Source organism: Geotrypetes seraphini, chromosome 9 (assembly GCF_902459505.1).
Source record: "Geotrypetes seraphini chromosome 9, aGeoSer1.1, whole genome shotgun sequence".
In the NCBI taxonomy this organism is placed as follows: domain Eukaryota; kingdom Metazoa; phylum Chordata; class Amphibia; order Gymnophiona; family Dermophiidae; genus Geotrypetes; species Geotrypetes seraphini.
In genome coordinates this window covers 106,168-124,513 of record NC_047092.1, presented here as the reverse complement: position 1 = coordinate 124,513, position 18,346 = coordinate 106,168, and the positions used below count along the sequence as shown (strand labels likewise).

Genomic DNA, 18,346 nt, shown 5'->3' with positions numbered 1-18,346 from the left:
ATACACATTCCAAATAGAACTGTATCATATGACAATGCCACATGATTTTCCATTAAAAGATTAACTTGATCCCAGATTGATAACCAAAATGCCTGAATACATGGACAATAAAATAAAAGATGATCTAAAGTTCCAATTTCAATTTTACAATGCCAGCACCTATTAGACTTAGAGCAATCTAATTTTTGTAATCTAGTAGGGGTCCAGAATGCTCTATGCAACAAGAAAAACCATGTTTGCCTAATAGATGCCGACATCGTACCTTTAATTCTCCAAGACCAAATACGTGGCCACTGAGATGCATTAATCTGGTGCTTAATCTCAATGCTCCAAATATCTCTTAATCCATTTTTAGGTTTCTTATTCAAATAATTAGATAAAATTTTATACCACTTTGCGGCTTGGTGTCCCAGAAAATCTGCCTGGAAACATAGGAATTCTAAGCTATAATGATTATTTAAAGATTTCCATTCAGGGAACCCTACCTAAATAGCCTGCTTCAACTGCAACCATTTATAACTTTGTTTTTTTATTTAGACCATATTTATGTTGCAATTGTGAAAAATCAAGCAGTTTACCATTATGAATAACTTCATTTAAGGATCTTATATCTGCTTTAATCCAATCTTTCCAGACAACCTTAAACCCGCCTATTTGTATCTTGGAGTTTACCCAAATAGATTGATGTGTAGATTTTCCAATAGACTCAGGAGTTAATTTGTCTACAAATCTTAATGTTTTCCAAGTATCCATTAATACTCTATTGTCCTTACGTACTCTAGGCATCTTTATACTGAGCAGAAGATCAAGTCTAAGTGGGAATATAAGCGACCTCTCAACCCATAACCAGTCTGGCAGTTGTTCCAAAAGCTCTGGGAGGACCCAATACATACCTTGGCGCATGATATAGGATTGGTGATACCTATAAAAATTGGGGAAATTTACCCCACCCTCCTTAATTGGCCTTTGTAGAGACACTAGAGCAGGGCTGCCCAAGTCCGGTCCTCGAGATCTACTGGCAGGCCAGGTTTTCTGGATATCCACAATGAATATGCATGAGAGATTTGCCTGCACTGCCTTCTTGGTATGCAAATCTCTCTCATGCATGTAGTTCATTGTGGATATCTAGAAAACCTGGCCTGCCAGTAGATCTCAAGGACCGGACTTGGGCAGCCCTGCACTAGAGCAACTCTTGCAATTTTACCCAGCCAAATAAATTTAACCAGAATACTATTTAACTTTTTATAGAAAGACCCCTGAAAAAACACTGGTATCATGCCCAATTGTTAACAAACCACAGGCAGAATCATCATTTTAACAGTTTGAACTCTTCCCCACCATGACAAATGCAAAGGATTCCATTGCTCACACAACTCTGTTACTTTTTCAGAAACTCCCCCCCGGAGCATGGGCAGCTATTGCTAGCAATCAGCATTTTCAGTTAGCATAACTAATGTCAGCAAAGGCCTATGGGAAATTAAATCAATCTGACTCTGGGATGTTGATGCAGATAGCTCACAGGCAGACTGTTTCAAACAGCCCTAAAGACGGTTTCAAATAGCCCTGATTAAATCATGATTACAAACCAACTTGCAGCTAAGAGGGGCGAAGAGGTGCTAAGAAGATGTGTTAATGTCTGATGCTTAGGATAACTAAGATTAATCAGAAACTATTGTCAGAGGCATACTGGAAATTACATTTGACTTCAGCCTATTCTTCTTCTGTCTAGCACAAGTTTACAACGGATGGGGATGTTTAACTTCTATTGAAGCTCAATAGATTCTATATTTAGAATAAGTTTCCAAACTATAAAAGCCCCCTTGCAACATAACCCCCTTCTTGTTCGTCTTGCTCTCTACCTGAAGCTTGGGACATCACCCTCCCCACCCCCCTATTTCTCTCTCTCTTTCTTTGTGTGTTCTCTCTCATTCACAAGAACACAGAAGCAGTCTCTGTAATTGTAACTTTTATGAATCCTACTTTTCTGTAAGCCTATTTCTATAATATATTCTTTATGCAATCACCTCTGGCTGTGCTTCTCATTTGATTCTACTCCTGGTGACAGTATTGAACTCGGGACCTTTGGGGCCGCTACCAATCCTTACATTTTGGGGGCTCGTCTAGGTCCTTCCTGATGATTTCATTTGAGTAGAATTCAATTTTTTTTCTTGTATGCACTGTGCAATAGGATTATTGGCTGCATAAGACAAGGTGAGAGATGGTATTTTCCATTCAAAAGACCTTGTGCAGTATAGACAGAGTGAGATAGAAATCAACAGACCTTGGAAAACCTTTAGATTGATTGTACTTTAGACTGGATGACATACTGGTGAAAAGTTCCAGTAATATTGTGGGGTTTTATACTTGGTGAGATTTTACTTATCAATAGACTTTGTATTTTTGATTGATAGACAGAGTGAGATAGAAATCAAAAGATCTTCTGGAACCCTTAAATTGTTTTATACTGGATGACACAGTTGTGAAAAGTTCCAGTAATATTTTGGGTTTTATATTTGGTAAGATTTTACTATCAAAAGTCTTTGTAGTTTACCTGTGCCAGTTTGCATTTTATGCTTTGCTAGAGTGTGTTGCATGTAAGAATATTTGAGCTGCTCTGAAGAAAAGCATGTTCCAAAGTTAATTAAGACGCCACATCTGTACTAATAACTTTTACTTTTTTAACTTGTGCTTTTAATTCTATTTCTTGTCAGTCCCTGCCCTGGTGAAAAGCCCAGTGCAGACTGGAGCTGGCAGCTGACACCTCTGCTCTTCTAACAAACTTCTTATATTTTTTCCTGCTAAACTTCTGCCTGTAAATTTCAGGTAGTAACCAGTGTGGGCATACGTGTATTCTTTATGCCAATGACTCTTGCCTAACACGCTTTACCTCATTTTTTCTACCTGTTACTAAAGTCTCCCTCTTTCATAAGTGGGAGCATTTCCATCGCAAAGACTACAAACAGACAGGGACATTTAGAGCAATGCCAAATACCAAGGCAGACTGCAGCCTCAAATATGAACCCTTTTGATTTTCAAGAACTCACAGATATTGTACAGAAATATTTTGACAAGAAGGGAGGTCCATATGAGGGTAATTTTCCAGAACACACATGGCACGATATTCAGAAACAAATGGTTAATCATTCTCAGGAGTTTAGAAAGAAAACAAATAAACGAAAGTGTCTTTTCATTCAAGGCATATGTAGGGGAATTATTAGTATCAGACATGAAAATACTGACTTCAAAACACAGTGCCATCAGCTGTCCAAAGACTTAGATGAAGCACAAATTAATATATTCATGCTAAGAACCCAAATTGTTCAAGCTACAAATTCCTTTTTCGCTGTAAATGAACAATTAGAAGAGGCCAAGGCAGAATTAAAGTATTTAAAGTCAAAATGTGCCTCACAGGGACAGGTTAATGCTGTCTCCTCACAGATTCTGCCGTCTGCACCAGTGCCACCTTCACCATATAATCCATGTAGTCATTTTACGCCCAGCTTACACCCAGTTTACGCCCAGCAGTGTCTACGGTGAGCTGTCAAAGCTCAAGGTTAACAAAGCAATGGGGCTGGACAACCTGCACCCCAGGGTGCTTAGGGAGCTGAGTGATGTCTTGGCAGAGCCACTGTCCGCGCTCTTCAACCTCTCCCTTAGTACAGGCAGCGTCCCGTTGGACTGGAGGACGGCTAACGTCATTCCACTCCACAAGAAAGGCTCAAAGATGGAGACAGCAAACTACAGATCAGTGAGTCTAACATCGATAGTGAGCAAACTAATGGAAACTCTAATCAAACACCAATTAGATAAGATCCTGGATGAGGAGAATCTACGGGATCCCCGACAACATGGATTTACTAAGGGGAGATCCTGCCAATCCAACCTGATCAGCTTCTTTGACTGGGTAACGGGGAAGCTGGATATTGGGGAGTCCCTGGACATCGTGTACCTGGACTTTAGCAAAGCATTCGATAGCGTACCACACCGCAGGTTACTGAGCAAGATGAGTTCTATAGGATTAGGTAACACATTGACGAAATGGGTTGGAAGCTGGCTTGGAGGTAGGCTCCAAAGGGTGGTGGTGAACGGCACCCCCTCCGAAATGACGGAGGTGATTAGTGGAGTACCACAGGGCTCAGTCTTGGGCCCAATCCTATTCAACATCTTTATAAGAGACTTGGCAGAAGGGCTTCGAGGTAAAATAACATTATTCGCCGATGACGCCAAACTGAGTAATGTAGTGGGCAAATGCACAACAGACGAAGATTCAGTGCCCGACAACATGATACACGACCTACTCCTACTGGAGCGATGGTCTAAGACATGGCAACTCAACTTCAATGCCAAAAAATGCAAAGTTATGCACCTGGGCAGCCAGAATCCATGCAAGTCTTATACCCTTAATGGCGAGATCCTAGCAAAAACGGTAGCAGAACGAGACTTGGGGGTAATCGTCAGTGAGGACATGAAGTCTGCCAATCAAGTGGAGCAGGCTTCGTCCAAGGCAAGACAAATCATGGGCTGCATACGAAGGGGTTTCGTCAGTCGTAAGGCGGAAGTCATTATGCCATTGTATAGATCCATGGTGAGGCCCCACCTGGAATACTGTGTGCAATTCTGGAGGCCGCATTATCGCAAGGATGTGCTGAGACTGGAGTCGGTGCAAAGAATGGCCACCCGGATGGTCTCGGGACTCAAGGATCTACCATACGAAAAACGGCTTGACAAATTACAGCTATACTCGCTCGAGGAGCGCAGAGAGAGGGGGTACATGATCGAGATGTTCAAGTATCTTACGGGCCGCATCGAGGCGGAGGAAGATATCTTCTTTTTCAAGGGTCCCACGACAACAAGAGGGCATCCGTTGAAAATCAGGGGCGGGAAACTACGAGGTGACACCAGGAAATTCTTTTTCACTGAAAGAGTGGTTGATCGCTGGAATAGTCTTCCACTACAGGTGATTGAGGCCAGCAGCGTGCCTGATTTTAAGGCCAAATGGGATCGGCACATGGGATCTATTCACAGGGCAAAGGTAGGGGAGGGACATTAAGGTGGGCAGACTAGATGGGTCGTGGGCCCTTATCTGCCGTCTATTGTTTCTATGTTTCTATGTTTATAGAGAAACAGAACACCGTTTTTGTAGCAGGCCAGCGAAAAGGTAAACTAGCTACAGATGTAGAACAGGAGGAAGAACCGACAAATGAAGATGAGGAAAATTCACTACCAGGCCAGAGCAATACCAATAGTACCCCTATAAGTGATACAGCTCCAGTAACAGTAGTGCTGAAGGACATATGAAGGACAGTGACATTGAAAGAATAGTGGAGAAAGTGGGCCCTATGCCTTTTAACATAAATGAATGGTGCAAATGGGCTACTGACATACTGATTCACTGGGGTCTAGGGAAATACAAAAGGAACAATGCAGATTTTGATAAGCTTATGCACCTAGCCCTGGGTCCACATTATTATAAATTTGGATCTCTTGTTCATCCATACCAGTTTGTAAAGATGGGCATCGAACAACTATTTCGATGCACCTCCCTGCAAGTACTTAGAACTCTTTCACCCCTGCCAACCGATACACTAGAACAGTTTGCATATAGAGTGTGGGTAAACAATGCAGTACTGCATGAACACTGGCCCCGGGCATTAGATTATGGTCAGAGAGAACATAAAGAATTTCTATTAAAATTATTATCCCCTGAGATTACTAAACACCTTCTGTTATTTTCAGAGGACCCTAAAGCTACCCCTTTTGACACTTTACTGCTCAGGATTAGGTCTATGTGGAAGACCCAACCAGCTCACATTATTTCAGTATCAGAAGCTAGGAGATGCCGTGCTGAGGGAGCACCCCAATACAAGAAAACACCACACACAGGAAATAGAGAACATGGCAGAGGTAGTTACAGAAATTCCTCCTCTTACATTCCTTTCCATGAGCTCAGAGCACAGACAAAAGCATTAGAAAAAGAGAAAACTAAATGGGAACAGGATAGACATACAATGCAGATAGAATTGGGCAGAGTAAAAAGTGATTTGACAGCCAGGAAAACCAGTGTTAGTGCATAGGGATGTCCTGACTCTCTGTGTCCAAATATCAAGGTGACTCAAACCTTCACAGCCCAGCCAGACTCCTTTTACTTACCTGTGGACTCACTTTTGGAGACGCAGGATAAGGGAAAGAAGTCAGACTTTGAATTCAGCTTGAGGTATGTGGCACCTTTGATATTGGACACTTCCGACTGCCCCAATGTTAATACTATCATAGAGGGTCAGGATAAATTAACTTTAATTGATACAGGGGCCAGAATCAGTTTTACAGATAGAGCGCCTCCTACTGGAGATCAGAAAAATGTGGAAATTTGTGAGATTCAAGATATAACGGACACAGCTTCAAAGTGGGTATCTATCCCACAAAAGGAGCAAAGGAAAGACATTGTCCCTTTATCCCTCTTTCTTGGAATTCCTCAAACCCTAATACCACCAGATCCTCCCAGAAATTAAAACTATCCTTCCCCTCGCTAAAAGGCATTTTCCACACAGGAAAGCTAGGGACCTCCCTCCACTTCAAAATCACTGAGCTCTGGAACAACCTTACCTCCCCCCTTCGGAACTTGAGCTCTCTCCAAGTTTTCCGCAAACATCTGAAAACCTGGCTTTTCTCAAAAAATGTAAGTCTCCCTCCAACTTAGGAATCAAGGAAACTCTTATATCTTGCCATCCCAAGTCCTGTAAATTTTCTTCCCACTTCTACCTCTAACCCTCTGTTGTAGTTCCTTCCTATTTCTCCTACTGTAAACCGCGTCGAGCTCTACGAACGTGGAGATGATGCGGTATACAAACCTAAGGATTAGATTAGATTAGATTGTAGAAACTAATGCCCGCACGAGTGAGAATACAGGCAGAGAAATAGTTGAGGTGGCTGGTCTTGCATTGGTGTACAGGAATTCCAAATGCTTCTAAACATTTGGTTCATGAGGTTATTCCTGTGCAGTTAGCCACACAGTGTTGCCTGCCAGTGCAGCAGCATGATCGTAGTGTAACTCACTCAGAGGCTGCAGATGTTCCAGTTTGGGCACAAGATTGTGGGAAAAAGTACACAGAAATTTTGTTTGAGGGCAAAGATCCTGAACCACAAACACAGCATCCAGTACTTCCTCCAGCAACAGAACTCAAATCTTACAACGTTCCGAAAAGCGGAATCTGCAAAAGGCAATTAACCAACTTGAGATTCAAAATGGGTCTCCAGTCCTCTGATCCTTTCTTTGGCTTGATGAAGTATCAGGACTATCTGCTTAAGCCCAAGTCCTCTTCCAGGTTGGGCTCCAACACTCAGATGGCCAAAAGACACTGCAGGGCAGTGCAAACTCATGACTCCTGCTTGGGACAACCTGCCAGTAAGTCCAGAAACAAATTTGGAGGGAGATGATAGATGTCTAGCTTGTGCCCCTCCCAAATGATGTCCAGCACCCACTGATCCGAGGATATTTGAGTCTACTACTGGGAAAATTGAGATCCAACCCTCATCTGAGGGAGTTCCGCTGGACTTCTGGCACTACTATGACTTATTAGGCACTACTCCAGGATGAGATCCTGATGACTGTAACATCTGGAAAGGAACAGGCGGTATCCCTGGGAATATCTTCAAAGAGCTCAAGGGATCCTGGTGAAATCTGCGGAACGAAAAAAATAGTGAGTCCATTCTGAGACTTGTTCTCAGGGAGAGATTTAGGATGGTAATCCACTATACTGGCCATCAGGTCATCCAGATCCTTATCAAAATGTAGATGACCCTTGAAGGGGAGTCTGCTCAGAGTCACCTTAGAGGCAGAAACACCTGCCCAACGACAGATCCAAAGATCCGGTGCACTGACAATGCAGAAGCTGAGGCCTTACTGAGAACTCACTGGAAAGCATAGAGGGCATTCACCACATAAGCCATGCCTGCCATCACCAGCTGGGGATAGGCAACCTCATTCGCAAAGAGCACCCAGCGCAATTTCATGTGACATGCATGCACCTCGAAGAAGGATGCCACAGCAGACTTGACACTTGAAGAAGCCATATCAAAGGGCTTTTCTTTCTTTCTTATTCCCCCCCCCCCATAAGGTTCACTTTGCGATCCTGGGAGTTTATCGCTAGGTAGGGCCGTGCACATAGTAACCTGTGCCACTACGGAATCCACCTTTGGCTGTTCAAAAGCCTGCTGAAATTCAGGAGCCATAAGGTAAAGTTTACACATATCTTAAGTCAGTCAGAAAGAACTGAAAGGGTTATACCATTGCTCTGCAATCAGGCCCGTGAACTCCTCCTGATGCATCACAAAAAAGGAGATCAGAGCATTAGAGCAGCTCATGACCGAACACTGCAATTCAGAGGGCTGGAATTCCAAAAAGCACAGTTACCGTATTTTTCGCTCCATAAGACACACTTCCCCCCCCAAAAAAAAATATTAAAAAGTGGGTGGAAATAAGGGTGCATCTTATGAAGCGAATACCCAAACACCCCCCTCTCCCCCCGGGTAACCTTATTTTAATTCTGGCGCCCTCCCTCGCTGGACACGGCTGTCTCTCTAGAGCACTGCACAAGGTTGCCTGCCTGGTCCCGCGAAGAACTCTCGCAGGAAGCGGCGGGGAACCAGGCAGGCAGCATTGTGTGCCGCTCTGCCGCTAAAGAAGAGGAGTCAGCCGACTAGGCAGGCAGGCAGCCTTGTGCACCGCTCTGCCGCTGAAGAAGAGGTCAGCCGATCAGGCAGGCAGCCTTGTGAGCCGCTCTGCCGCTGGAGAAGAGAAGAGGAGGCGGGGGAAGTGGCGCGGGATAAGCCAAACTCACTCTCATCAGCTTTCACATTATTGAAATTAGGCATTAAAAATCAGAGTAATCTCCTCAAAGGGGGGCCCTCCAAGGAACCGCTTCTTTATAAGCTCGCTGTCACTAGAGAATCTTTTCAGTGGAATGCCAAATGTCTGCTGCCTTGTCCCCTGTCCCTACCTGAGGAAAGGCTTAGAGGGTTGCCTGCCCTCCCTGTACCCTGTCCCTACCTGGGGGGAGGCTTGGGGGGGCCTGCCTGCCTTGTCTCCTATCCTGCCTGCCAGCCACTAGGCCTTCCTGCCCTGTCCCTGCCAGCTGCTAGACCACCAGAGGGGGGAACAGGGTACAGAGCAAGGCAGGGAGGGGGGACAGGGTACAGAGCTTGGCAAAGAGTGTGAGGCTGGGTGCAGAGCCTGGCAGGGAGAATTTGGTTCAGAATGGTTTTTTTCTTGTTTTTCTCCTCTAAATCTAGGGTGCATCTTATGGAGAGAAAAATACGGTACTTACCATAACAGGTGTTATCCAGGGACAGCAGGCAGATATTCTCACATGTGGGTGACGTCATCCACAGAGCCCAGATGCGGATCCGGGCTCCGTGGATGACGTCACTCACATGTGAGAATATGCTGCCTGCTTGTCCTGGGATAATGAGCACTTTCATGGCATCTGCGATAGTGGACAGAAACAGCATTGAAGAGCCTGCGGATGGAAGGATCTTCACCCAGATCTGGACTCTCTGAGATAACACGCTGCATTTAACCGCCGAGGGTATCCACATTATCCAGAATAGAAGCAGTGTCAGGAGACAGGAGAGGCATAGTAGCCATTTGCAAGCTAAGGCAATCCAGAGCTGTGGGGACCATCACAGAGGAGCACCACATAGGGGCATCTGGCAATGTAGCAATCTGCTTTTCCCACAGAAGATGTGCTCACCTGCCGCGTCAAAAGAGCTGGGTCCGTGGAATATGCTCTCCAAAGAGCTGAATCAATTCCAAAGAAAAGGCACACTCTGGGACAGCAGCCAGGTCTCGCTGAGCCTTTGGCACTGTTCGAAAGAAATCTCCCAATGAAGTGCGCAGGCGCTATCATTCAAAATGAGCATTTGGCAGGTGTTCTATCCAGATCCTGGACCCATGCTGGCTCCCCAGTCCTCAAGGACCTGGAGGAGGTAAGGTCCAAACTTCCCACCCCCTCCACCAGCGAGCTGGAATACACAGTACACAGACGCTCCTGCATCAGCCATCTGTTTCTGATTTTTTTTACAGAATCGAGGGGTTTTAAGTCAGAATTTAAGCTCTGAAAAAAGACCGATAAAAATCCAAGATGACCACCACCAGCAAAAACACGCAACAAAAACAGCAAAAATAAAGAAATTTCAGAAGTAAAAATTAGTGATTTGGGGTTTCCAAGTTTTATTAAAATTTGATATACAGCTTAAAATAACTGTCTAAGCTGTGTACAAAACTAGAGAGTAAAAATATTTAAAAAAACTTTAGGGGAGTATAACGAAGACATAAACAATACAAAATGTACATGAACAAATGGAAAGGAAGGCTGAACTACAATTGTAACAGGAAAGAAGAACAATAAAGGACAACACGGGGGGGGGGTGCAAAGTTATGCTCTTCCTTTATTGGAGTCTCAGGGAATTGAAGTCTCAGAAAGGAAGTGATGTCACTGATCATATGCATCCCTAAATAAGAATGTTTTAAAAATTTGTTTTAGAGGGGCGTGGCTTGGACGCGAACTCTGACGGTTGGATGAGAGAGTAGCTCCGCATAAACAAGCTATATATATAAGAATACTACCAAAAAAATATATATATTTTAAAAAGAAAATACTGAAATATATCAGAACATGACTTCAAACAAACAAAATAAATCTGACTTGGGAGCCGGAGTATCTGGAACAGGTAGCAACAAGAGGTCGAAACCAGAACCGGGTACACCCTCTAAAGTACCGCTGCCGTCAGAAAAAAATCTCGACGTTATGGAAGAACTGAGACATATAAAAGAGATTGTCTTAGATAGTAATAAAAAACTACAAAAAGCGATTGAAGAAGCCGCAATCCTTACAAAAAGAGTAGACATGACAGAAAACAGAATTTCTACATTGGAGGATAATTCAGAACAACTAAACATAGATATGAGATACAGCAAAACCATTTGGAAAGAGGTGACAGAAATTAAAAGAAATCTTGAAGATAGCCGGAATCGTGAGCGAAGGAACAATTTAAGAATTATTGGACTACCGGAAGGAGTGGAAAAAAACGATCCGATAGCCTTTCTGGAAAAATTTTTACCTAAAATATTACCATTAAAATTTAAAACAGAATTGGAAATCGAAAGAGCACATAGGATTCCAACACAAAGAAACAATACTCAAACGGGACCAAGGACTTTAATATTTAAACTTTTAAGACATCAGCAAGCAATAGAAATATGTCAACTAGCCAAGGAAAACAAAAATCTAAAATGTCAAGACTCAAAAATACATATTGTACCAGACTTTGCAAAAGAAACAGCATCAAAAAGAAAACAATTACTGGACATGAGACCCCAACTGAGATCCTTAGGAGCTAGGTTTGGTCTCCTTTATCCAGCGATAATGAAAGTTACTATCGCTAACAAAACCCAAAACTTTATGGAACCCAAAAAACTACAAGAATTTATGGACCAACTTGATCAACCAATGACAACTTAAAAACAATTGATGGCTACTTTTAATATTTATTTATTTACTTATATATACTCATATAGTAAATAAATCTTTCAATATACAAGAAAATTGAAAACATCGGTTAAAGATTCAAAACTCTCAGGACAACGGAAAATTTGCACGAGGACCGAATTAAAAATTTGAACAGCAAACAACGTTCTCAATAGGAAGCAAAGAAGAAATAAAAATCTAAAGAAATCCACATGATTCAATTCTAGAACTTTTAAACAAGAATAGACTTACATGTAAAACTCTTAACTGGACAGAGATCCATCTTGAAATGGTGACGAAGGAAGATTTTCTCTTTGACAAAAGAATAAGGGATGTGCTGATTGGTTAGAAACTATTGGGGGCGGAGTATAGAAAGAAAACAGAGCCATCCTTCAATCATAACATGATTGGTTTAATAGGGTGATTTCCTGTAAGAGGCGGTACTTCCGGCTAAACTTGCGTTTCAAATACAATAGATTGTGTTTCAATAGAAAATATATACAAAAAATCTCAATATGAAACGAAAGTTTACCGGATAAGTTTTTGAATTTACTTTATGGATTCTCTTATACCTCATAAATATTCCTCATATAAATATATATATATTCCTCATACAAAATATTTATAGTGGATAAATTTAAAATAACAAACTCTGATACTTTGGAATACAGTAATGGGAGAATGAATATCTTTTGATATTAATATTTTTAAATTAAAAATAGAAATATTTCATTTATCTATAAGAAAGGTTCTTAAAATCATATTATTATATAAAGAGTATATCATATGAACATAGAGGATGAACAATGTTTTATATTTAAGATTACAAATTGTTTTATCATATACAAAAATTTATATAATATGATGATATAATTTTATATATTATTTCATTTGGAATGAATCATCCTTATAAAATTAAAAAAATATACAAATATGGATAAAAATCTTTTAAATTAAGAAAGATCAAATTAATGAAAAATGTTTATGACTAAATTTTTTTTTTTTTTTGTGTGTGTGTTAATTTGATTTAAAAATCTATTGATATATATAAAAAAAAAAAAATTGATAGTAATTTAGATATTTTTTTTTTTATATATTAATTTGATTTAAAAATCTATTGATATATATAAAAAAAAAAAAAAATTGGTAGTAATTTAGATAATTTATTAAAAGCTTGGGGGAGTTATTTAAATCTAACCTCAACTGCGTATCCAAGTTTTCGTAATAAAAAGGGGAGGGAAGGGAGGGATGGGAGGGAATATAGGGGGGATATATAAGAAATGGATGAATAAGGGGAGGGAAAAGGATATAAAATATTTAAATTACTGGGAAAATTTTTTCTTAAAATCATTTATTGTTTACTATCTGAAAATTAAAAAAAAAAAAAAAAAAAAAAAATGGATTTTAAAATAATGTCCTTAAATGTTAATGGTCTAAATCATATGATAAAAAGGAAAAAAGCTCTATCATTTTTAAAGAGGCAAAATTCAGATATATGCTTTATACAAGAGACCCACCTTTCACATATTGAATCTAATAAGCTGGAAGGAGGTTGGGTCAAACACTGTTTTTTCTCACCAGCTATAGGGAAAAAGGCAGGTGTTGCTATTCTAGTTAGTAAAAAATGTTCTGCTTCATTCAAATTAAAAGCTTCAGATACTCATGGAAGATGGGTAATAGTGGAAATGAATATGGGAAATACTACCATGATGTTGATTAATATATATGCCCCTAATTCGAACCAAAATGAATTTTTTAAAACCCTTCAACAACTGATCTTACCACTAGCTACTTCAAATCTAATAGTAGCAGGGGATTTCAATGCTGTAATGGATCCTTTATTAGATAAAAACCCAAGTAGAGTTATGAAATCTATGGGATTAGAAAATTTGATACAATCTTGTGATTTAACAGATATTTGGAGAATACTTCATTTTAATGATCGGGAATTTTCCTTTTGTTCTCATGTTCACAATTCTTTTTCAAGAATAGATTATATATTTATTTCAAATCATCTAGCACAGCAAGTGACACAAGCAGCCATTGATCCTATTATTTTATCTGATCATGGTGGAGTATGGATAAAAATTAAAATTATTGATCAAAATAATAATAGACCAATTTGGAAGTTCGATAATACATTGTTGGCTGATCCAATTTTTTGTGAAAATCTTTTAATAAAAATGAAAGAATTTTTTCAAATTAATGATAAAGATGAGATTAATAGAGAAATTTTATGGGATGCTTTTAAAGCATCAATTAGAGGACAAATAATTTCCTATTCGGCTTTTCTCAAAAAACAAAATAAAAAACAATTTTTAATTTTAGAAAAAGAGATTAAAAATTTGGAAACAAAATTAATAGAAAAATGGGAATATTCAATTCAACAAGAATTATTAAAATTAAAAATTAAATATAATGAAATCTCATCTAAAATGATTAGAAAAGAATTATTTTCTCAGCAAACATTGTATTATGGTAACTCAAATAAGTCGGGAAGAATATTAGCAAACTATCTTAAAACAAAAAAAAGAAAAACAAAATTAATAGCTATAAAAAATGAAAATGGAGACACATTTACACAAATTGAACCTATATTAAAACAATTCCTAAAATTTTATAAATCTCTTTATTCTTCCGAGACTTATAAAAATAAAGAAAAAGATGGTTTAGAATTTTTGAAAATGTTAGAGGGTCCAAAAGTTCCTGAACATATAAAACGAAGTTTAGAAGAACCAATATCAATAAAAGAATTAGGAACAGCTTTGAAATCCCTTAGAGTTGGATCCGCTCCAGGTGGTGATGGATATACAGTTGAATTTTATAAAACATTTCAAAATTTTTTACTACCCTATTTACTAAATCTTTATCAATATCAACTTAATAAAGGTTGTATTAAAGGCACTATATCAGAATCTTTAACTATTGTTTTACCAAAACCTAATAAAGATCCCACTTTGGTCTCAAACTATAGGCCAATATCTTTAATAAATGTAGACGGAAAATTATTAGCAAAAATACTTGCGTTAAGATTGGCTAATGCTCTCCCCCACATTATAGGTATGCATCAAACAGGATTCGTTGCTCAAAGACATTCATCTCACAATACCAGATTAGCATTCCATATGCTATATTTAACAAAGAAAATGAATGAACCTACTTTTGCTATTTCATTGGATGCAGAAAAGGCTTTCGATAGAGTAGAATGGCCTTTTATGTATCAGGCAATGGAATGGTTTGGTATAGGTCCTGGATTCACACAAATGATAAAAACATTATATAGCTCCCCTTCTGCAAGATTATATATCAATAATACTTTTTCAGAAAAATTTAATCTACAGAGAGGAGTTAGACAAGGATGTCCCTTGTCTCCTTTACTGTTTGATATTGTTTTAGAACCCTTAATATTAGCTATCCAACAAACAAAGGAGATACAGGGTATACCTCATTCAGACAGAGAATATAAAATATCTGCTTATGCAGACGATTTATTATTATATTTGAGAAATCCAGAATCTACCATTCCATATCTACTTGAATTAATTGAGAAATTTGGAACTTTTTCAGGATATAAAATTAATTGGAATAAATCAGAAGTTCTTCCTCTAAATGTATATTGTACAAAAGGTTTATTTGATACATTCTCTTTTGTTTGGAAGGAAGAATCTATTAAATATCTTGGAATTTGGATAACAAAAACAGTAGATGAAACAATGAAAATTAATGAAAAATGTCTAATACAGAAAGTGACAGAATTCTGTGAGCAATGGAATCCTTTACATTTATCTTGGTGGGGAAGAGTACAAACAGTTAAAATGATGATTTTGCCTATAGTTTGCTATCAAATGGGAATGATACCAATTTTCTTTCAAGAATCTTTTTATACAAAATTAAATAGAATTTTGACAAAATTTATTTGGTTTAATAAAAAACCAAGAATTGCTTTAGTGTCGCTGCAAAAACCAATTAAGGAGGGAGGGGTAAATTTTCCCAACTTTTATAGGTATCATCAAGCCTATATTTTACAACATGGTATGTATTGGATCCTCCCAGAACCCACTGATAATATTCCAGACTGGTTTTGGCTGGAATGGAGACTTATATTTCCATTACGTCTTAGTCATGTAATTAGTATCAAAATGCCAAAGTTATACAAAGATCATAAAATATTTATGGATACCTGGAAAACTCTAAGATACATAAGTACCGTATTTTCGCGGATATAACGCGCACCATTGTAAAACGCGCACAGGGGTATAGCGCGCAGAAATCACGATGATATGTACAAAAACTTTTCTATACCGCGCTCAGGCATATAACGCGCATGCTGCCCGACTCTCCTCTGGCCACCCCGACTCTCCTTTCGCCCTCCCCGACTCTCATCTGGTTGCCCCGACTCACCCTGACTTTCGGTGCACTGCCCCGACTCTCCTCTGGTTGCCCCGACTCACCCTGACTTTCGGTGCACTGCCCCGACTCTCCTCTGGTTGCCCCGATCTGCCTGTCCCCCTTGAAGATCTGCCTGTCCCCCTTGAAGTCCTGTCCCCCCTTGAAGGTCTGCCTGTCCCCCCTTGAAGGTCTGCCTGTCCCCCCTTGAAGTCCTGTCCCCCTTGAAGGTCTGCCTGTCCCCCTTGAAGATCTGCCTGCCCCCCCTTGAAGTCCTGTCCCCATCCTGAAAGCCTGATGCCCCCCCTCGACGTCCGATTCTTCTCCCCCCTCGGCAGGACCACTCGCACCCCCACCCCGAAGGACCGCCGACTCCCCGACAATATTGGGCCAGGAGGGAGCCCAAATCCTCCTGGCCACGGCAACCCCCTAACCCCACCCCGCACTACATTACGGGCAGGAGGGATCCCAGGCCCTCCTGCCCTCGACGCAAACCCCCCTCCCCCCCAGCCGACCCGCGACCCCCCTGGCCGACCCCCCCACCCCCCTTTCCCGTACCTTTGGAAGTTGGCCGGACAGACGGGAGCCAAACCCGCCTGTCCGGCAGGCAGCCAACGAAGGAATGAGGCCGGATTGGCCCATCCGTCCTAAAGCTCCGCCTACTGGTGGGGCCTAAGGCGCGTGGGCCAATCAGAATAGGCCCTGGAGCCTTAGGTCCCACCTGGGGGCGCGGCCTGAGACACATGGTCGGGTTTGGCCCATGTGCCTCAGGCCGCGCCCCCAGGTGGGACCTAAGGCTCCAGGGCCTATTCTGATTGGCCCACGCGCCTTAGGCCCCACCAGTAGGCGGAGCTTTAGGACGGATGGGCCAATCCGGCCTCATTCCTTCGTTGGCTGCCTGCCGGACAGGCGGGTTTGGCTCCCGTCTGTCCGGCCAACTTCCAAAGGTACGGGGAAGGGGGGTGGGGGGGTCGTGGGGGTCGGCCAGGGGGGTCGCGGGTCGGCTGGGGGGGCGGTCGGAGGTTCTTGGGGGGGGGCGGTCGTTGGAGGGAGGGGGGTTTGCGTCGAGGGCAGGAGGGCCTGGGATCCCTCCTGCCCGTAATGTAGTGCGGGGTGGGGTTAGGGGGTCGCCGTGGCCAGGAGGGTTTGGGCTCCCTCCTGGCCCGATATTGTTGGGGAGTCGGCGGTCCTTCGGGGTGAGGGTGCGAGTGGTCCTGCCGGGGGGGGGATGTATCGGACGTCGGGGAGTCGGCCGGGCAAGAGGGCTTGGGCTCCCTCTTGCTCCGATCGTGGATGCGGGTGCGGGTGGGAGCGCGTACGAGCGGTCGTTCGGGGTGGGGGTGCGAGCGGTCCTGCTGGGGGGGTGAATCGGGCGTCGGGCGGGGTGGGAACTATGTTTAAAAACTTTTGTATACCGCGCTCAGGCATATAACGCGCGAGGGGTATGCGCGGTACGTAAAATCACGTATAACGCGCGCGTTATATCCGCGAAAATACGGTAATCTAACTCAAATTCCAATTAATAAATCAACTACTCAAACAATATGGCTAAACCCCAAGATCAAAATTGGCGGTTTTAAAGTCATCTGGAAACATTGGATGATAGCAGGTATTCGTATTTTGGATGATGTGATAAAAAATGACAAATTGCTGGAGTTTTCACAATTGCAACATAAATTTGGTCTTAATAAAACACAATATTTTAAATGGTTGCAATTGAAGCAATCTATTCAGGAAGGGTTCCCTGAATGGAAAAACCTTGCTAAATATCACAGTTTAGAATTCTTATGTTTCCAGATGGACTCAATAGGACATAAAGCCGCACAGTGGTATAAATTAATATCTGGATTTATAAATAAAAAACCAAAAAATGCTCTTAGAGACATTTGGAGCATTGAGATAAAACACCAAATTAGTGCATCTCAATGGCCACGACTTTGGTCTTGGAGGCTAAAATGTACGGTATCAGCATCTATGAGACAAACTTGGTTTTTTCTTCTTCATAGAACATTTTGGACCCCTACACGTTTACATAGAATAGATAGCTCTAAATCCAATAGATGCTGGCACTGTCATGTTGAAATTGGGACATTAGATCATCTTTTATTCTTTTGTCCATTTATCTTATCATTTTGGAAATCAATTTGGCCCCAAATTAATAGAATATTAGAAAATCCAGTAGCCTTGACATATGATACTATATTATTTGGAACAACCATGAGAGCAAAGAGCCAAATCTCATCAAGTAATAACAAACTTTTATTTATCCTAACTGGAATAGCAATACAACAAATCACATTTAATTGGAAACAACATGATAGATTGAATTATATGTTCTGGTGGAATTCTGTATGCCATATATATAAAATGGAACTCGCTATTGCAACACATAAAGGATATATGAATAAATTTCAAAAAATATGGGGACCATTAAA

At 41.1% G+C, this 18,346-nt stretch overlaps 1 protein-coding gene across 1 annotated transcript in view; it reads right to left on the bottom strand.

Annotated features, from left to right (window-relative positions):
- Nucleotides 1-18,346, bottom strand: part of LOC117366720 (guanine nucleotide-binding protein G(i) subunit alpha-1) — a 143,189-nt gene that overhangs the window by 89,851 nt on the left and 34,992 nt on the right. The window lies entirely within an intron of this gene.